The sequence below is a fragment of the Lineus longissimus genome, chromosome 8 (assembly GCF_910592395.1).
Source record: "Lineus longissimus chromosome 8, tnLinLong1.2, whole genome shotgun sequence".
NCBI classification, from domain to species: Eukaryota; Metazoa; Nemertea; class Pilidiophora; order Heteronemertea; family Lineidae; genus Lineus; species Lineus longissimus.
The window spans coordinates 8600002-8620339 of record NC_088315.1 but is presented as its reverse complement, the minus strand read 5'-3'; the positions used below and the strand labels follow the sequence as shown (position 1 = coordinate 8620339).

The 20338-nt window shown below is 40.7% G+C and overlaps 1 protein-coding gene across 4 annotated transcripts in view; it reads left to right on the top strand.

The window, feature by feature from the left end:
- Positions 1-20338, top strand: part of LOC135492658 (LIM domain only protein 3-like) — an 80274-nt gene that overhangs the window by 34534 nt on the left and 25402 nt on the right. The gene's annotated exons all lie outside the window — the stretch shown is intronic.

Sequence of the window (20338 nt, the reverse complement as noted above, 5' to 3'; positions counted from 1 at the left end):
TTAACTAGCAAATTTGAGATATCGTTTTGCACAAAAGACGCTGGGGGCATGGTGCAAAGCCAGAGTCTGTGTGAGACTCCAGGTTGGCCTCCTTGTGTAACTTGGCTAAGTATACACCCAACTTTTTGTTTCTTTTAGAAATATTTGTGAATGGCAATTTTGGTGGTTGACAGCGAATTGCCACTGTGGCCAACACTATAGAACTGACTCGCGATAAAATTGACGATAGGCAAGCTTAATTCAGCAAATAAACATACAACTCCTGACCATAAAGCATCGTACAATGTAATATCCAAACGCTGATTATATTTTCCATTTTCTATTAGCGAGAGATTGGATGCAACTGTCCACTCTGTTACTCTCGACATCATATCTAAGCTGCAAAACGTTTTGGGCAACACGGACCTTTAATTGTGTGGACTTATAAGACCGTAGTCATGACAATGACTGTAAATTAATTATTTTTTCTACCGAGTTTATACTGGCTAATGATCAGCAAATTTAATTTCAACGAACAGGGAAAAGCCGGGTGTGATTTGCCAGCTTCTAGATGAGCTTCTCTGATTGCAGATTGTGCATTGTACAGGAGGTCCCAAAATAAAGTTACAATGGAACCTCCCTTAGCGAACACCTCTATTAAGGACAACCTCTCTATTAAGGACACTAGTTTTTGTCCCAAATTCGTTGTTTCCATTCAATTCGACCTCTAATCAGGCAGGACACCTCCCTATTAAGGACAGCACTTGTCAGTCCCGAGGGTTTCCTTAACAGAGAGGTTCTACTGTACAACATCAACACCATTTAATCAAGTAACGATTAAAGAAGAATGTTTAACTATCTAATCTACACTTGGTTTAATGTATATCTCTTATTTTTCTCTTTCCATATTCCTCTTCTATTGGAAAATGTCAGGTATGTATTTTGGGATTAAAGTGCCCAATAGGATTTCTCGTCTGTAGGTTAAACTGCCGGGTAGTAGCTGGGTTTGACATTGACTTGCAGGTTCTTGCGACCCCTGAAATCAATTACCTCACTATTGTACATCAGGCATGTGACCATTGCATTGCAATTCAACACGGGTCACGAAGAATGATATGGGAGTATTAGTGTCTTTAAGAGCATGTTCTGCCAATGATTAGTTTGGGTTCAATCTGGCCTTGTTTTTGCCAAGGCCTCCTTCCGCAGTGATTCCATCTCCCTGCGCACTAGGCTGTAACGTTCTCATTTCCCCTCCGAAATCATTTACCTCGATATTAGCCATCGCGGACCAAGGTATTAATCAGAACCGAGCAAATTGATTCGAACAAATATGGGAGGTTTCATTATGTGAACAGGAGGTTTCATTAATCTGTGCAAATCAATTGTGTCCATTGTGCTTTGTCAAATAAGAACAGGTTTTTTTCTGTAATTGGAAGTCGGAAATTAATTGCAAGGCAGGGTCGTGGTTGGCGAAAGTACTGTATTTGGCTGTAGGGGCAGCATCATTGGCTGTGTTGGCAGCAGCCTAAAGGTTGGGGTCATTGGCGTAATGAAGGTTTAGCATGACATTTGGGATCTTTAGCTTTTGCTTCAGGTTGTATCAGTGATGTGTCTAGCTGGCATTCATCTATGGCCAGGTTCAGAGTCTGTTGACCCCATTACAGTGACTATTCTTTGTGATGCTAATGCTTTCTGCATTGAAACTGTATTAGGAGCCCAGGAGGGCACGAAAACTATACAAGGCCGTGAGAAAACTATACAAACCCGCCAAAAAACCATACAAGCCCGGGAAAAAAAGGGGATCTGACATCTGTGGAGAAGCATGGTAATACTGCAGAGGCGTCATCTATACTTGTACGACCGCACATTATAGAATAGCTCAGTTGGCAAACAAGATTTGCCAACCGGAGGTTGATGATATGATGATGATTTTGAGTTCTTACGTCGCTTTTCCAGTATTCCCTGCTCGAAGCGCTTTGGGGATGCCATATTGTTACCCTGGTCTCCACAGAAATCAATCTCGAGTTTCAAGGAGCAACCACAAGGCGGTCACTTGAGAGAATTGCAAACTGGTGCAGTCTAAATTTAATATTGGCCACTGCTTGTACCCTCCACACAATAATTGAAATCCCCTTTCTCTAGAGATGAGCCTGGCTAGAAGAATCCATATATCTTCCCTTCATTCATTGAAATACTTCACTATCCATCGCCAACAATGAACCATATTTCTAAATCATTTCTACATTTCCGTCTTAAGTAAACGTCAACTCTGCCATATAAGCCATCATTTTGCCCCATTCAGGCTAAATAGTCCATTTTCCCGTCCTAAATCAGCTGCAAGCGCTCAATCCATTGCTTTCAATATTGCCGTCCATTTTCATATTGAATTGAGAAGCCAAATGAATGGATTTGACTCATTGGCAGAGGAAGCCCAGTAAGATTACCAACGTGCATGATTGTGCATTGAGGGCGGTAGTTCTGGCTGTCGCTTTCAATTTATTTTCCCTCTGTAAGGGAAGTGTGTGCATGGTATTGGAAGAATAAGATGAATTGGAGAATATGCTCTAGATTCTTGTTCATGAGATCTGTTGATTTTCTGTCCCAGTCACACTTTGATAGTTTGCTTTACATTGGTGACACTATAGCCAACTGAATCATTATCACAAGCACTGATGGTTCTCCTCAGATCTCTTTATTCATGTAGAAATACAATGATAGAGCCAAGAAATGGTTATTTGCAACTGACCTTATATAAATGAATCTAGAGTTCATTCAGATACGGTACTGTAAAAAACCTTTCAATCATCGTTGTACATAACGCAGTGAATAGAATCAGAGGAACAGATAATGTACATTCAAGAGTTTGCGCGAGGCAAGGTATGTTACATCTGGACAGAACTGTATAGCGAACAGATTGCTCTTTGATATGATGAGTTTTTGGTCAATGTTCGTACCAATTAGCTATTTGCTAATGATGATATATTCCTGAAGGTCAAGTTGTCCACAAGTGGCAGAGTCCCAGAATATAGCCTCGGTTGGATCAAACCTCGTTGATCCTAATTTTAATCATGATTCATTCAAATATCAACTCGTAAGTTAAACTTTGAAAATAAAATTCCCGAGTTCAGGAAAGAAACCTGCCGGAGGGCGATTATAATTTGAAATAATAAGCCGAGACATCGAAGAAAATAACGAGACGAAAATAGTAACCGCAGACTCCTCCAGTCTTGATTTTCAGCAAATTAATTTGAAAATCCATTTAGTCTCTCTAATCAGTGATGTTCAGTGGCAGTAATCCATTCTGATAGTCTTTCTTCTACTAATTAAGTGCAAAATAAGCCTAACGACCTTGCTCGTAATATAATTAACCGAGGAGATAATAGGATGCGGATTCGTGGCAGGAACTCTAACGAATGCTGACGATGCTCTGATTAGCGGAGAGGCGGTTTTTGGATTTTGATGCGGGACGATCGCTTGTCATTTGCGGTGAGGGCTGCGGGTTTAGTGGATGTTGGGCAGGGGTGCTCAGCCACTGTAATATAAAACCACTCAATTAACATTCAAAACAGTTTCTGTCTGGCCATTTCTGAAATCAGAATTTGACTGGAACTAACCCCAAAATCTGCCCTTTTGGCTCCTTGTCTCCCATCAAACTAAGCTTGTTGATTGGGAGAAACTGTACATCAGTCTTTCATAACCTATTGAACCATGTTGATAAAAAGTTGACAAGAAAGTTGAGATAACAATTATTTGAAAAAAGCTTCTGCTCTGCCCATGGCATGTCTTATGAGAGTTTGCACAACTTCTTTTTGGTGTCATTTTGAGTTCACTCACACCCCTGAAATTCCTTCCTTAGCTTTTGGATACCAGAGAAGGGGGAGGGGGGAGGGGTTATCAACGATACTAAAGTGGAAGTTGTAAAAACTCTTCTAAGACATGCCATGGGCCATGCAACAGTTTAAAAATCCCAACATGAGCATTGAGGATCGTCACGCAATAGGGCCCAGGGTTCGATCCTCGGGACCCAGGATTGTATTTCTTGATGAAATGGCTTGGCTTTCAAGGAACTGAAATTCCTGGCTCTTTACAGTCCTTTGAATGGGATGTAAAACAGAGATTCCTCCTATCTGGTGTCTATGCTGGGGCAAGCAATAGACCCCAGCAAGTGAGAAACATTAGTAGCTTGCATTGGACTCTACCTCTGGCCGAAGGCAGAGTCACTGGGCCAATAGATTAACACATTGGTTGTCAAATTGTTAGAAAGTAACAGGCAAGATAGACCAAATTGCCAAATTTCAAAACAAGACAAATTCGTCTTCCATTCTGATTAAATTTCAACTGAAAAGTAACAGGTTTTAATCAAAGCAGGTAAAAAACTTGTGTCACCAAAATGGTTAAACCAATCAATTAAACACTGCTTTAATTTATCTGGTGGCATGAGTAAATGTTGTTTCAGTTGGTGCCGGGAGGCACGGGCAAATGACATTTATGCAAATGATCCGGAATTAAATCACTAAATCGTAAGTTAACACAGGCACGGGATGTCTGTGGACTTTTTGCGTGTTAAGTCCTGATTGTTCAAATTTATACATCGGTGAGGATTCGAGAAGATAGATGAGTGTTTGAGTTGCCTTCCCTGGGTTGTGAGGTAAAGGATTTTCATCTCATTCTGTGCAAACGAATTGATCCGAAATGTCTAGGTTTAAGTCTTCAGAAGACATAAATCACTGTTTAAGAATAGGCTCAGCAGGAAGGCACAGTTGGGACTGTACCACGCAGAGTTTTTTCATGGTCTTTGGTACCAGATGATCTTGTGGTCAAGGGATCCAGTACTATCAGTATAAGAGCGGCAAATGCGGGTTTGAGTAAAATATCGTTTTTTGGGCTGATGTTAAAGCGATTGGGTGATGTAGGAGGAAACCGGAGCTACCAGAGGAAGTCGCCCATCACAATGGAATTGATCTGTCTGGGTATCGAACCCATTAGCCTGTAGTTAACAGGCGCTGGAATTTCAAACATCTGTTTTACCGCTCCGACATCTCACATGTGAGTCCACATCAAATCACTTGGTGTGTTAGGAGCAGAGACCACTCTTTGTGTCCTATGTCTATTGATACTGGGTTAACATTTTTCATCTAATTCTATGCAAGTTTGTTGACATAAAGTAATTTTCGCCAACTTTTGAAAATGAATGACAGTCTCTCCAGAGACGAATTGTTATTTTCGTCCTAAGTCAATTGTCACTGGGTTATAGTTATCCCTCTCTGTACAAGTTTGTTGACAAGTACTTTTCACCAGTTTTTGTTGGCCTTTATAGTCACACATCTGAAAATGAATACGATCAGAGACAATTCGCTATGTTGTGTCCATCGTTCGTAGACACCGGATCAAAAATAGTTGTCTAATTCTGCACAAGCTTGGAAGACAAGTAATCCAATAGTTGGTATTATCCTGCATTAAAAACCTATCTATCTTGATAGATTGGAGACGGAGTGGGGCATTACGCTCAAACTCACTCAAATAAGCTTTTAAATCAGTCAGTAGTGGACTGCAAACAGATGTATGGTTGTGAGGTCCGGAGCTGGCATCTGATGTAGAGCAAGGATGAGTTGTATGGCTTTGAGAAGGTCGGGAGGGGCACCTGGTGTATAGCAAAAGTGTGATTTTTTTAGTTGTATGGCTGTGAGGCCAGAAGGGCCAAAGACATTGGCAAATAACAGTGCCATTTACTAAACTTTGGTGGCATCCAGACTAATGACAAGTCTACTCATTGGGTTCCCTCTTAACTTATCCTTCACATTGAAAAGTTATTCAAACCGTCATGAGGATGGCCATTATGCAAGTTAGAGAATAGGTCTCATTTGACTTTGGTGCAAACATGTTCCTTGTTCAAGCAGGACTTGTGCCAGTACACTGTAAGATAGTAGATCCGCCTATTGGTGAGTGCATGTGGCCTATCTCGTCTGACACCTCTAGTAATCTCCCTTTAAAACGGTACAACCTTCAACCTGCACAAGACTCATATTTGAATGAACCCCATTGCCACTGATTGGACGGAGCCAAATGGACCGCAGATAAGCCACTGCACCGTAGCCAGGAAATGAATATCTTTTTCTTTTTGCGTATCTGTACCTTCATTACTCTTCTCGGCATAAAAAAACGTGAAATGCATTTTGCTTCCTATGAGAGAATGATCCCAGGTCTTTGTAGTTTTTCGTAATATCCTGTGGTTCTTTGTTTTAAATTCTAATCTTTCAAAGGGGATGGTATTAAATGATGGATTAAAATTGCTCTAGCGATGCAATGCTTTTTCTTGATACTAAAGATTTTGTTGCACAAATGGGACCACTCTATTTTCAGAAGGAGTACCTTTTGAAACTGATACGTAAAGCACATGGGATTTCGTTGGATCAGACAGAACTTTCAGAAATCCTGTTGTAGAATTAGGAGGTCTCAGGTTCAATCCCTCCTATGAACTTTTAAAAGTTCAGGTCATGTGTAATGGTTGTGGAAATACTGATGGCCATCACTACTGTTCAGTCACATCAGTTGTGCTAATTGGATGCATCAGAAAACATCAAAAAAAGTTTCACTAAGTTTTGTCTTTTAGGTGTGCAATATTCCTGTACTGCAGTCCCCTCTGGCCTACGGGCCTACTCAAATAACTTCACATATCGTCATCGTAAGAATCCGCACAAAAAACATAATGAGATTTTTTAAAAAAACAACTATAAGTAAAACTTCTTTATTAAAGAAGGTAACATCAGGTAGAAATTCAAAATATAATCCAATATTACGATTTACAAAACATCAGTTTGTGAAATTTTGAAAACTTCTGATTTGACGTTTGCGCTTTTTTATCACCACGCCAGCATCATATGATGCAAGCTCAAGAGACAGTGCATTAGGCAAACGCCCATCAAAGATTTCGTCGTGAACCTAATTCAAGATGTCATCTCGGCGAATGCCATTAAGTTTTCGAGTGATCCAGTTATGGTTAAGCTGAGCCAATTACAAAAGCCATTACAATCGGCCGTCATCGTCATTGCTTTCAAATTTAAAGGCAAAGTCCATTTGTGTACTTTATTTTCACGTTCCCCGCAGGGAATTAGAAGTAAATATGGCCATCATGTAGTAATAGGACAAGCTAAGCTGTCAAAACTTGGCATGTATATAGTTTTTATTTCATTGCGCACTATAGCACTGCTGAACACATACACCAAAGACCTATCTAAAGAGTTCGAAAATCTCAAATTCACGTTCAAATTTCAAATTTTATACAAAGATGGATCTTGACTTTAATGATTGATGTTTTACAGTTGGAAAAACAGCAGTTGGCATGGAAAGATGTCCTTGGCCAAAACAACATAAAACCATGGCAACAAGATATCGTTGGTTTTGAACATGATTTTATCGTACAGGAAACGTTTTAAAGACTTCAAAGCTTCGCCTAATGTATCGTGGGACGATTTCAAAGAAATTCAAAATTCGAAAATCGTTCACTCTCGGTCCATATTCGTTCCACTAAAGACTAATGTGTTTGGTCTCCTTAAAACACCGGGTTGCTTCAAGAAGCGCTCTATAATATTTTTATAAAACACGCCTTAAAATGTCTTCTATTAGCAAGAGCTACTAGTGATGGTACTTAAAAGTGTCTAGAAATTTTGAATCGGGATTAATTCCGAGGAAGCTCGTGTCACTCGGCCTGCCCTTAAGACTACAACTATAACATACAAACCCAATTTGGCACAGTGCATTAGCGAAACGAGCCCATTTGAGGAGACAAACATTTTCCTTTGATCTGTATTGACATTTGAGAGCAATCGGAGAAACCCATTTGGATGAAACAGGCCACTTACACTACACATTATAAGATTCCATTAAAGGTGTCATGCGTGCGATTAAGATTGCAGTTTTGATTAAACATCATTTGAATTTGAATTTTCAAACATTTGAATACGAATTTGAATTTAGGACCATTGTTTGGATAAGTTAGTTTCTATGTCTTTTTTTATGAATAGCGCTCAGCACTTCGGCTAAAACTGCCGCAGTAAATTAGCGGTAGGCAATACAGAACCTTCTGTGGATGAAATTGACATGGGTTGAAATCTATTGTGCCGGTAACACAGTGTAGACCCTGCCTAGCATTCAGTTTCCCGTGATAACCGTTATCAGACTGTGCTCTCCAATCTTGTCGATGTTCTACCTTTAAATATAACGTGTCCGATGAGACATGAAAGAACATTCTGATCCCAGAAACGATCGCGCTCTATTGGATCTTAAAAGTTAATTAAAAACAAAAGTTTTCCATTTTATGAACTCTGCTTGATTGATTATGGGTTTAATGGGTTCGGGATTAATTAGATTAAATAGCTATGAAAGGAGTTTTTCTGAATTTTTTGAAATCGTAGCTGAATTTGTGGTGTTTGGTCTCTGTGTTTGTGCTGATATTTTTGTCCTGTTAACACTTTAAGGGCCCTCGCAACTGAACAGATTTCATCACAGAGACCAGCGATTATGATTGCATGCAACAAAAATCTCTTGCCTGCATTAGTCATAACCGGTACCTGCAAGTGCGACAAGAAGAATCAGTGATCACTACGACAATTGATCACAATCATACCTGTTGATTACTGGTTCGAGCAGATGAACGCCCTTTTTCTGGCTCATCCCAGCAATAATTGTCGCAGGTCCTGGCAACAAATACAGCTCGTTTGCGGGGTTCTTAAATGGGCGGCTATAGTGTATAGGCAGGAGCCAAGTGTGCCAGATGGAGCTACACAAAGTTGTCAACAGGTGTCTCTACTGTCTTTATTACTTTGGCTTTGTTCATTTCTGAACAGGCCAAGACTAGACCAATTACCCCAATCGGCACCTTACGGTAGTGGCTCACAACAACTCACCAGCTACCAACAGAGGAATGAAGATTTTTAAGTTGATTTATCGCTGCACCCGATTCTTGCATCCTGATATTTTTAGCCCATTAGTGTTATTTCTAATTGGGGGTGGGGCCACTCATTCATGATATCAAATTAACCAATTCCGTTGGACTTCGTCTTTAATTGATGATTGTAAGAAAGCATAGTTTCAAGTGTTTTCCCACTTGAGGGCACTTCCGGCAAGAGGAAATTTAGTTCACGTCGGTAAACGCCAATTAGACACGCTTTGTTTATTCAGTTGTGTTCTTGAGTTGTAATGGAAGGATGGGTGGGGACAGATGGTGGTTTGGGACTTGAGGTTTGGTCTCCTTTTTATGGTTGTGGTCTTGTGCAAGTCACTTGATTCCATTGACTTGGATTTGAGAGTTGGAGTTGTTTGCCAGTCTGGCTTGGTACTTGGCACCAGGACACTCCAAATGATGATGCAGCCCTGCCCTACCATCTCTCTATTTTGACCAGCCGATCTAGTTCTTCGTTCGCAACTTTAGACGGAACATTTCCTGACAGAAGATTAGGTCAATAGCCAATGGAATATCGCAAGTTGAACCCCTAGCTTGTGCCTATACTTATCCTTTAATGAATAAAGAATACGACCTCAAATTCCATCCACCTACCTGACGGATGCGGAACTTAAAGGGTTAACGCAAACAAAACTCGATGAGAGTTTTTACCATTTTTGCCTTTAGGACAAATTTCTGGCCGAAGAATATTCTGAGTGCCTTTAAAAGGGGGCACTTAGCGCCTGCATTATAAGATTAACTTAAAGCAGATTTGTCGTAGCACTTAGAATAATGTAGCCGGCTCAGATGTCCCCGTGTTTATCCTGTTAGAACATTCTCAGGCCCATTGTAATGGCCGATAGAGCGAAATGTCATTATCTTCTCGAGGCACACTTATCGGAGAGTACACGATTTACCGTTTTAACGTTTTTTTCGGCCGGGTTGCCCTGTTATACGGACTACATCTCAAAATGTTTGACCGTAAGTTTCCCGACTGATATGTATCTGAGGTAAGAGAAAAGGTATTTAAAGGCTATCGACATTCATGTTGATTGTGTTTCTTGTGGCACAGGTAAATAGAAATAAACATTGCCGTAGAGCAGTTTATATGATGCAGGCAAATTTGCGTCCATTTTCCGATGCACTCCCTAACCATCCTCTGTCTTGAAGCTGTATAAATATGCATTAGTGTTCGCTGTTTGTAATTTGACTCCTCCGAAGTTAAAAGTGTGTCAAGCGATATTTTATCTTTAATAATCTGAACGATTCCATATTTGCATTTGCTCACAGGTTTCCAGGGGTTAACACAAAGCCAAAGCACTGATTCGGTTCCATTAATAAGGCGATGGCGTTAGCCCTAATTGAGGATATCTTTTATAAGGATGCCACTTGCCATTTCCATGCAGCGAGATCCATTAGGGCGGGGATAAAAATCTGATAAAACACTCGCGTTAAGATGTTTGCTAGCAGGCTACTCATCTTAATTGCGGCTGGAACTTTAACCTTTGCCTTGCTGTCAGGTTGGTGGAAATCAGTAAGCTAACTATGAAGTCACAGGGAGGTGTTTGTGATCTTGAGTAAGTCGTTTAACTCTAAAACACTCACATTGAGATGTTTGCTACCTGGCTTATCGTCTTAATTGCAGCCAGATTGCAGCTTAATTGCAGCTACCTGGGTACTCGTCTTAATTGCAGCTAGAACTTTAACCGTTCCTAAGCTAATTGATACGCAGACCTTGTTTATGATCTTTGGTAAAACACTTTACTTAACTGGAACTGGAACCTGTGCATTGCAGTGAAAGATACAAAGCTGACTGATATGCAGGCCAGGTTTGAGATCTCAGACAAGTCACTCTAGTGATTCTAATTTTGGCTGAACTTAAACCTTTGTCAGCTGCCAGGGATGATAAAAATTAGTACACTAGCTAGTATGCAGGATGCAACAGCCACATTGGCTTGATTTCATGTTTGTGATCTTGGGCACCTCACATCACTATTGCCTTACATCTTTGAATACTTTATTGGTTTATTAAGTGACATGCACTTGTGGGAATGTGGGCAGATTTAAAAGACGCAAATTTTGAATCAACTTTTCAATTTACAGTTCGACGCCTTCTCCAGATAGAAAGGTGTATTGAGCATACTTTCACTTAATAATAATCTTATCGTCACACACTCAACAACTCTTTCCGTGCGTTTCCGTTCTATACACCCGCCCAAGAAATCCAGATTAACGCCACTTTGCTTCAGATACCAAGAGTTTGAGTGACTTGTTCATTTGCCAGCATGGCCGCTGAATAAAAACAATCAAGCCATTTGTTGTAGTGGATCTAATTTAGAGAAATTTATGGTGTACGTTAAAGTGGAATAGAGTAAAACCAATCAGTTTTCAACAGTAGGTGGAGTGCTATAAAGTGATGTTTTAACATCCATTAGTTCAAGTCAAATTCACTTTAGGCTCTTGCCTTAAATGTGCGCACCCATTTCTTACGAGTGTACTTTATTTAAAGGTAGAGTGCACCTGTTGAATCGATTTCTGTGGTGTGGACTTGACTTTGCTTTTCTTGTCGTGGCACTTTCTCAGACACCGAATTTAAAGGCTTGCGAAGAAATCGTCCAGACACTCTTTATAAATGTTCAAAACACTGATTTGATGTGTAATGGTATGCTCTCTCCTCATTCAGTCAAATTAAGTAACAAATGTGTTCTGTCTTGGCAACCCTCTGTTTAAATAAACTGATTTGGTGAAGTCCCTTCTTCTTTTCTATCAATGAGGCCTGGTCATTTTGAAAAGCGATAGGGTTATAGGTTCCAGTATTGCAATGGGTCAATGCTTACAAAATTTTCTGAGTTCCTGTATAGAGGGCGGTTCTGGAATGAACTAGAAAACGTGCAGCTTTATTAATAGATATCCATAGCGCCGTCGACCCGGCATTATCTTGAGCTACTCTTCCTTTAACTCATATTGAGCTACTACTCCTCTAAGTGGGGGTGAGAACCAATCAGGGTAAGAGCTGTCACTAATGAAGTTACTAATTGGTATCATTTTCATTAAATGGTGGCGTACATCAAGATGTCAGGTTTGTATTACGATTTCTCCTCCAGTGCCACACATCACATGCAGGCTCGATTTTTCAATTGATATATTTGAAATGTCTCCGCACAAAATCCCATTGCTGATGACAGTTTTAGCATTGTCGACAATGGGGAGTCACGTGGCATGAAATAGTTTCATCAGAATGTCTTTAATTAGGAGACATACGGCTGAAGCTGAAACCCATGTATGCTTTTCATAGCTGTGTTGTGTTGCCTCAAAGTGGGGTTCGAGTCCTTTGCTACCAGTAACACCATCTATACATGAATCCTGTAACTATTTATTGACCTGAAGCTTTCAAGAACTGACCGCGTTCTTCAAATTTCCCGCCTGTCATTTCCGGACAATATTCTTCGAACATAGCCATTGTTATTGACTCTGACATTATATGATGAGTCGGTAAGGCTATATTACGGCCATTTATGTGTTCAGATCCCCATAAGCCAATAATGGTATTTTGGAACCTTCCTGTGGGGCCGAGCGACAGGAAACCATTTGTCGACTCGGCAGATGAGAATATGCTGTCGAAGATCACCGCCAACTCGCGGCTACTCTTTCAAAACCCGCTTTAATTTCAGCGACAATGTTCGTAGTCAACTTACATACGAAAGCTTTTTAGTTGGTGGATAAATGGGGAACATGTGTTTCGTATTAGGCGTGAGAATTGCTCCGATTTGTGTTGCGCTCTGCGATCGCATTAGTGTGAATCTAGCCCCCAGCAGCGACTGAGCTAACACAGAAGCAAATGCAACCAGGGTTGTTGAGACTCAATTAAATAAATGCTCGTCTAAAATGGCCGCGATTATCTATGAATGTGAAATTTGATAATGGATATTAGAATGGGAGTTGGTGATTAGGTTGGCAGGGAAAGTGCTGGCTATGATGGACAAATTGATTTAGCTAACGTTCGGGGAATTTTTTTACTAATTATGCCAAATGCCACATGGAGGATATTTGTCGAAGGTTACAGATGGAGTCTTATTCAGATGTTGGTCATTTGAACCAAAAGAAAGTTAAAACACTTTTTTCAAAGCTAATGCTCGCGTGAAAATCACAAAATCACAGGCTTGCGAAAATGAAGTGGTCTACTGTATTTGTATATGTCAACAGTACAGGGACATCCAATAGTCGTAATATCATCCTGTCTCGACAGTCTCAAGTTTCCATCTCAATTTTCCAACACGAAAATCCTCTCTATTTTGGCCCGTATTAATCACCATATAAAGACACGTAATTAGCTCGCCCGTAATACCTTTTCTATCAAGTTGCGATCCCCCTGTCGACTTTTAGGCAAACACTAATGGTAGCAATCTTGCACGACCCTTAATTACATTCGACTGCAGTTGAGACAAAGTGATTCGTTGAAGAGACAGTCAGAATTCGTTATCACGCCTGAGAGTTTAAATCACTTGGATTTAGGGGGTCATCAGGCCGATTTTGCCGTAATTGAGAAAAAATCGTTTTTGACTCGGTTGGAGACTAAATGATGTACGACTAAAGTCTGAAAATGTCCGTGTCATTGAATTCAAATCACAAGGAAAAGTAACAGAGGCTAATGTCTCAAATCGTTCAACTTGGAGGGTTCTGACAGTGATGTAATATACACTTTTGAATAGATTTTTAACCATATGATGACTTTATAGGTCATATTGGATCTTCAAAAATTCAAAATGGACGGTTGTGCCAATGTTCTTTTGAAATGGATTAAATAAGTTTGCTTGACCTCTCAGTTCCGGGTCCAACATCCTGATTAGATTCTTATGAGGCTCTCCATCATTGTCTTCGTCATTATTACCAAAGTTATATTGGATATTTACCAATCGGATATTTGCCGGAGGTATTATGGCATGCACTATAGGCTGCTGTCCACCTGTATGGAATCTTTTACTTGCTATGAAGTACCTTACGTGTAGCATGATGCCCCCCTCTAACATGCAGCAGCAACCCTAATAAACCACACCATTGATTGCCCCAGCCCGCCTCTAAAGCTCCTTCAGTTCATCAGGCTAATCTCCGCGTCCATCAGGGCCAAGATCGGGGTGTTAATAAACTTTCATCATCGGTCCTACACCAGGCGGTAATAGTCTGTCCATCAACTGTCGCCGTTCTATCGCTGCATATGGCAAGAGTGGCCCGACGGTCATTGATTTAATTACGATTTCCAGCCAATAATTGTCCCCGGGGACCGTTCATTGGTGTATCACCTCGGCATCATACCGGGACAAAATGATCACTCGTCTGCCGTTGTGTTGTGGTCTGGTTTGATTCATCGGTGTCACTTTACGCCGCCTGATTTGGATTTAGTGCAAAGATTCTATCATTATCACTAGCAAATTTCAAAAGGCAGACGTGTTCTAATTGGGTATGCCATTGAGACACCACTGCAAAGCTATATTAGGAAGTTTAATGGAAACAGATATCTAGCTGTACTGACTATGGCTGAATGTACTGCATTTTATACACATAAAAAATTTTTAACTGGTGTACACACATAAAAACTATGTGATATATCGCTAAATCTACTGTTGGATTTCCGCACAGTACAGTTGGATTCCCGCACCTCAACCATGCACCAACTTGTTTGTGATACCCTGTTGTCAGCGTGCACACGAGATGCATCTCAGAGACACCCACCTTCACATCCCTCAGACAGCTCTCCTATTGTGATCATCCTCATGTTTCAGCGGCCTGGATGGGTTAACAGGTCCTCATAATTGTTGGATGATGCCAAACATCACTTTTACATTCGCTGATTGTTAAGCTGGAGAGTGTTCGGGCTTTCTGCTCTATGACGAAGCAATTTTCTAAAGTAATTTTACTTGTTCCATTAGAATCCCATGGGCCCTTGTTAGGGGAAATCTGGGTTCGATTTGATTGCGTGTCGCACTCGATGGTGTTACCAGGGCTTAACTCTTTACAGCTAACGGGCGCGTGCTTGAAGCTTGTGATAGGGTGTTGTGGTAGCTTATGTTCTGACATAGACCATGAATTCAAGTGTTTCGATATTTGGTGTGGTGGTAGAGAGCTGGGTTTGAAACTGGGGGTTATGAGTTCAGCCTAAGTCTGACTTGATTGTGCAAAGCTCTTGGTGGTGTTACCAGGGCTTACTCTTTGGGGCTGATGGTACGGACTCGTACTTGAAAGTTGTGATGGGGTGTAGTGGTAGACAGTGGTGGAACTGATGTTTCAACATAGATCGTGAATTCAAGTGTTAGGATATGTGGTGTAGTGGTAGAGCTGGGTTTGAAACTGGTGGGTTATGAGTTCAGCCTTAATCTGACTTAATTGTGCAAAGCTCTTGGTGGTGTTACCAGGGCTTACTCTTTGGGGCTGATGGTACGGGCTCGTACTTGAAGGTTGTGATAGGGTGTAGTGGTAGACAGTGTTGGATGTGTGTTCTTACATGCCCAATTGAAGTTGGTATATATTCGTAGTTGGATCATAATCGACACAAACATGTCACCACAGAGATATATGCACTCTAGCATAATTCCTTTCCCCCAAACTTGTCTCGAGTGTTCACTCTTGCCGGCGGCCCCCTGGTTATGAAACGCACGTCTCCTCAAGCATGTCCAAGAAAAATACAACCAACCAATATGACCGCTTTAATCTTCGCCATTGCCTCGCCGTTCAATCTCATAATGAGGCTGCGACCCGCGGAGATCAACGTGTACGACCCGAGTCAATAACGCAATCACTCTGATGATCGTCGCTTGTTTCATCTTTAATATTGTATCTCTGAGTACACAAACGGACGGATCATTCCCTGGCCAACTTTTCATTAAATTTGGCAGGATCCGCTGGGTCGACATCATCCGCATTAGAGGCAGTAAAATACACTCGAGATCAATACGCGCCATTAACTGGACAGAGGATCGAGTTTTCATAGCATTACGGCAATTATCGCGACACGGAAAATCACTTAAATGTATATACTCGCTCGATGTTTGTTAGCCTTTCGTTAATGGAATATATTAAATCTACAAACAGATTGCGCAAATCCCCGAATTTCACTTCTAGCATTACTCGCGAGTATCTTGGGGATTCTGCGAGTGCCGTTTCTGATCTTGGAGCCCTAATGGAAAACTGTGTTGGGTTACGCTGATTACGTTAAAGTCGTCTACTTCCGTGAAATGTTAAGCTCGCTAAAAGCCTATCAAAAAGCTTCTTCTCTTTTCGTTTTTAATCGTTCTAATTGTGTCGTTTTCCTTTTGTCGAAATTGGTGGATTGGTACTTGTTTGCTTTTGATGCCATTTCAGCTCGTTTGCGTTAAAGAGGAAATCTTTCCGCAAATTTGCGGGAAATGTTTTAGGAAAATAGGTTCAGTCAAGAAAATTTAATGGGAGCTGAGTCATGTAAAATCCAAGAAAAACGTCAAGGAGTCGCCGACGGTCGGGTACCTGCAAAAATGACGCACGTTGTCGCAACAGATGTCGTCATGACGTCATGTACAATCTTGTGATGTCATACCATGTAAATGGCGGCCTCCATGGACCAGTGTAGTTTTTTGGCGGGAATGGCCAACATGAATGGGCCCTTTGTAGCTTCGTGTGACCTGATATATCCACGCAGAAGTTTCTTGGTCTTTTTAAGTTCTCACTGTGGTTACTTATTTTTTCTTTTTACTTCCTTTTTTTTTTCTCACTGTGGTTACTCTAATGAAGAGCAGTGCCGCTCTCATGTACTTACTCTTTAATCGTGACATAAGTGTTCCAACACATTAAAACGCTTCCCACGTGATAAAAACACAAACAAACCTTAATATAATGGGTTTGATTTTATCACAAGTGCACATTTTTCAAGCAGCATTAACTTCGGAAACCAGAAATCAGGAACAAACTAAGTCGTTGAAAATCTTTTAATGGAATAAAGCTATAAAGATTATGATAGGTTTTTTCGATCAGGTTGAAAGCTTTATGAGGCCATTTAAAGTACATCACATGTTTCTAATCATCTGTTTTGCATTACATCATATTTTCCTTAAAATTACTTTCACTAAAAAGGTAACCACCCTCCCTCTCCCGCTCTTTTAATTGTTTTTTCCTATTTTCTTGTTACTCTTGACCCGTCCTCATCTCTTATTCGGTACTTGTGAAAACTCTTGTATATTTTGGTAAATCATGTATTAAATGGTAGCTTAATTTACGAAAGGATGAATTTTCAGTGAAGGTTCAAGACTGATAGAGGGTGCTGACGAGAACCTGATTATCTACTTCCATTGGCCTAAATTTGCATTGGAGATTAAAACAGTGTAAAACCATGGGAGCATGTAAAAACAATGTCGGCCCATTATCTTCTTCAATTACACTCGTGGCAAAATAATCGTAGAATAAATTTTCAAAGTGTCAAGGGTTTTTTGCCCCTATCAGTTGTTTTCGATCAATACAACGAATCTGGGTTGTTTTAAAGGCCTACACCATCTATTCAAAATTTGAAATTTATAATTGAATTTGAGATTTTCCCATTATGTAAATACAGATTGGGTATATATTTCAACACTGCTGTTGTGTGCACTGATATAGATGTACAATATAGGTCCATTTCTATCAGATTGATCAGATGTCCTGTTATTGTTTTATATGGCGATGTTTATATTTTCTACTTCTCTTGTGGCACAGACAGGAACAATGTACACAGATGGCATTGGCCTCTAACATCAATCTTGTCTACATGGTATCTGATATACAACAAATGTCTTTATAAAAAAAAGACAGCTTTCTTTGACACAATTTTGTCTAGTTCTCTCCAACAATAAAGTGTTTTTGTGAATTCAGATCTCCGCAGTTGTGTCAATTTCAGAATGAGGGATAGCACAAATTCTGTTTTTGCAATCAATGTAAATGTTGAAATTTGTTGTATTCAAGTTGGTATCAATCATTGCAGGATGTATTTTGCAGTCAATCGCTCTTTTCTATTCTTACGAGATTAAGTGGCAATGCTTGTTTTCACGTACAGTAGAACCTCTCTATTAAGGACGCCCTCGGGACTGACAAGTGCTGTCTTTAATAGAGAGGTGAAATTGAAGAGAGGTCAAATTGAATGGAAACAACCAATTTTGGGACCAAACCTAGTGTCCTTAATTGAGAGGTTGTCCTTAATAGAGAGGTGTCCGCTGAGGGAGGTTCCTCTGTAGTATAACATAGTGCAAGTGCAAGTTTTGCTTGACTGTCTTTAAGGATTTTTCAATGCAATGGATTGATGTAAAAATGACAGTTTTCAAGTCTCTATCAATCACTTAAGGGTGGAGTTTGCTGTGACAATGGTCACTTTTGTCGCTAATCAGAGTGCAAGTTTGAGGACGCTGTTTGCCTTGAAACGGATCAACAATCATCTTCTAGGACTTTTCTTGCCTTGAAAATTCAATCAATCATTGTGGTGCGAGTTTTGCCACATCAGCAGTGATTTTCATTTAAAATCACAAAGCATGAGTTTGTGTTTTTGTGTGGGAATGGGTCAACATGGTAATAGCCATCTTGAAGCTGCCATCAATTATTGTAAGATCAAGATAAACATGTCAGCGTCTTTGTCCAGTGAAAGACGGATTGGTCCAGCGCCGCTTAACTACAAACAGAGTACATATCAGTGATGAATTAGAAACTAGCCGTCTCGATATAATCTGGCACGTTTCTCAGGGGACTTCACCCTGGACTTGTCAACTTGAAGGACCTCTCCTAGTACAGGGTTGTTCACCTGCAAGTGCTGGTGACCCTGGTCCAGCCAGAGGGCCCCCGTTTCTCAGTTGAAGGGGATCTCCCAGGGAAGGTTGAATAGCTGGTGACCCTAAGTCCAGCCTCAGCTTTTTCTCAGTTAGAGGAGATCTCCGATTGAACCTAACTTGTGTGCTGGTTTAGCCTCAGCACACCCAGTTCTCAGTAAAAGGGGATCTATCTGAGAATGTTTAAATAGTGGTTACCCTGGTCCAGCCACACTGCAACTGTTTCTTAGTTAAAGGGCATCTCCCAGAGAACGTGGAATTTCTGGTGACCCTGGTGCAGCCACAGTGCACTCGTTTCGTAGTTAAAATGGTTCTCCCAGAGAACCTGCAAATACTTGTTTCCATAGACTGTTTCTCAGTTAAAGAATATAGCTTAGAGAGCCATCGGTAACTGGTCACCTGCTAAAGGACCTTGACCAATCAGTTACCTTTCCAAGCTGATCTGATATTTGCTGCACTGTCATTGTCAAGGGATGGTCCCCGATGCCTGATGGTTCCTTGAATAAAATATGCTCACTTGGGCCCCCTCACCTATTAAACCAACATCATATTTCCCAGTATCAGCACTTTCATCATTTCTGATGAGGTATCTGTTTGAGTTAATCAAGCTTTCATGACATCATGACCTATGCAAATACAATACCGCTTTCAGATCCTATATCATAAACGGCCCAATCGCAAAAAAATGCACCGACATTCAACAGAAGACAACTAAAAGGGTATACGTGTAACATTTACCCACCTCAATCTAGTAAATTGCTTTTCTCTTCTATGTCACTTTTATTGCGAGAAAATTAGGCGAGAGCGTGCAAAAGACGAGAAGCATAATCACAATTACGGGTGCGAAATTTCCTAATGGGATGGCATGTTGATTGGGGAATATGGAATGGCTTCCGAGTTGGTGAATTGAATTGGTAGAGAAAGTGCCTGCTAATATATTAATGGATTACCTCCTGGAATACACAGGTGATAATCAAGTAAACACCGCAGAGATATTCTGAAAAATGATGTCTATTTGATGGCATTGTGTGACCTAATATTGTAATATAATAAGCGGAGAGAAAATGGCCATTACTTTTGATATTTTCCTGGTAGGATTATCTTTGTGATTTGGCTGTGTCTGTTGATATAAGAGAATATTGCATGAGTTCGAATGCAGTAATCATAATGTAGTTTGAACCCCAAGGGCCACCTAGACAGAGAAGAATAAATGACTGATTTAAATAGGTTCAGTGCATCCACTGCTTTCTTTGTATATGATATAGATATAGCTACCCCCTTAGGAGCCCCTAGTATCATTGTTGCCAACCCCGCCTCTCTCATCCATCCAAGCAAGTAGTGGCCAAGAGAAAATGCCCAAGCCAACACCTCTTCCAGCACCCTCTCTTCAGCCTGACTGATCCCTGCATCTGCTGAGAAGATGTCCCAAGCCAACACCTCTGCCAGCACCCTCTCACCCTTCCAAGCAAGTAGTGCCCTTGTTCTTCAGCAATCTTCTCTGCATCTGCTGAGAGAATGCCCAAAGCCAACACCTCTGCCGGCTCCCTCTCATCTAGCCATGCAAGAAAAGAAGCTTTCTTCAACTGAAATCTGTTCTGAGCTCAAACAGCAC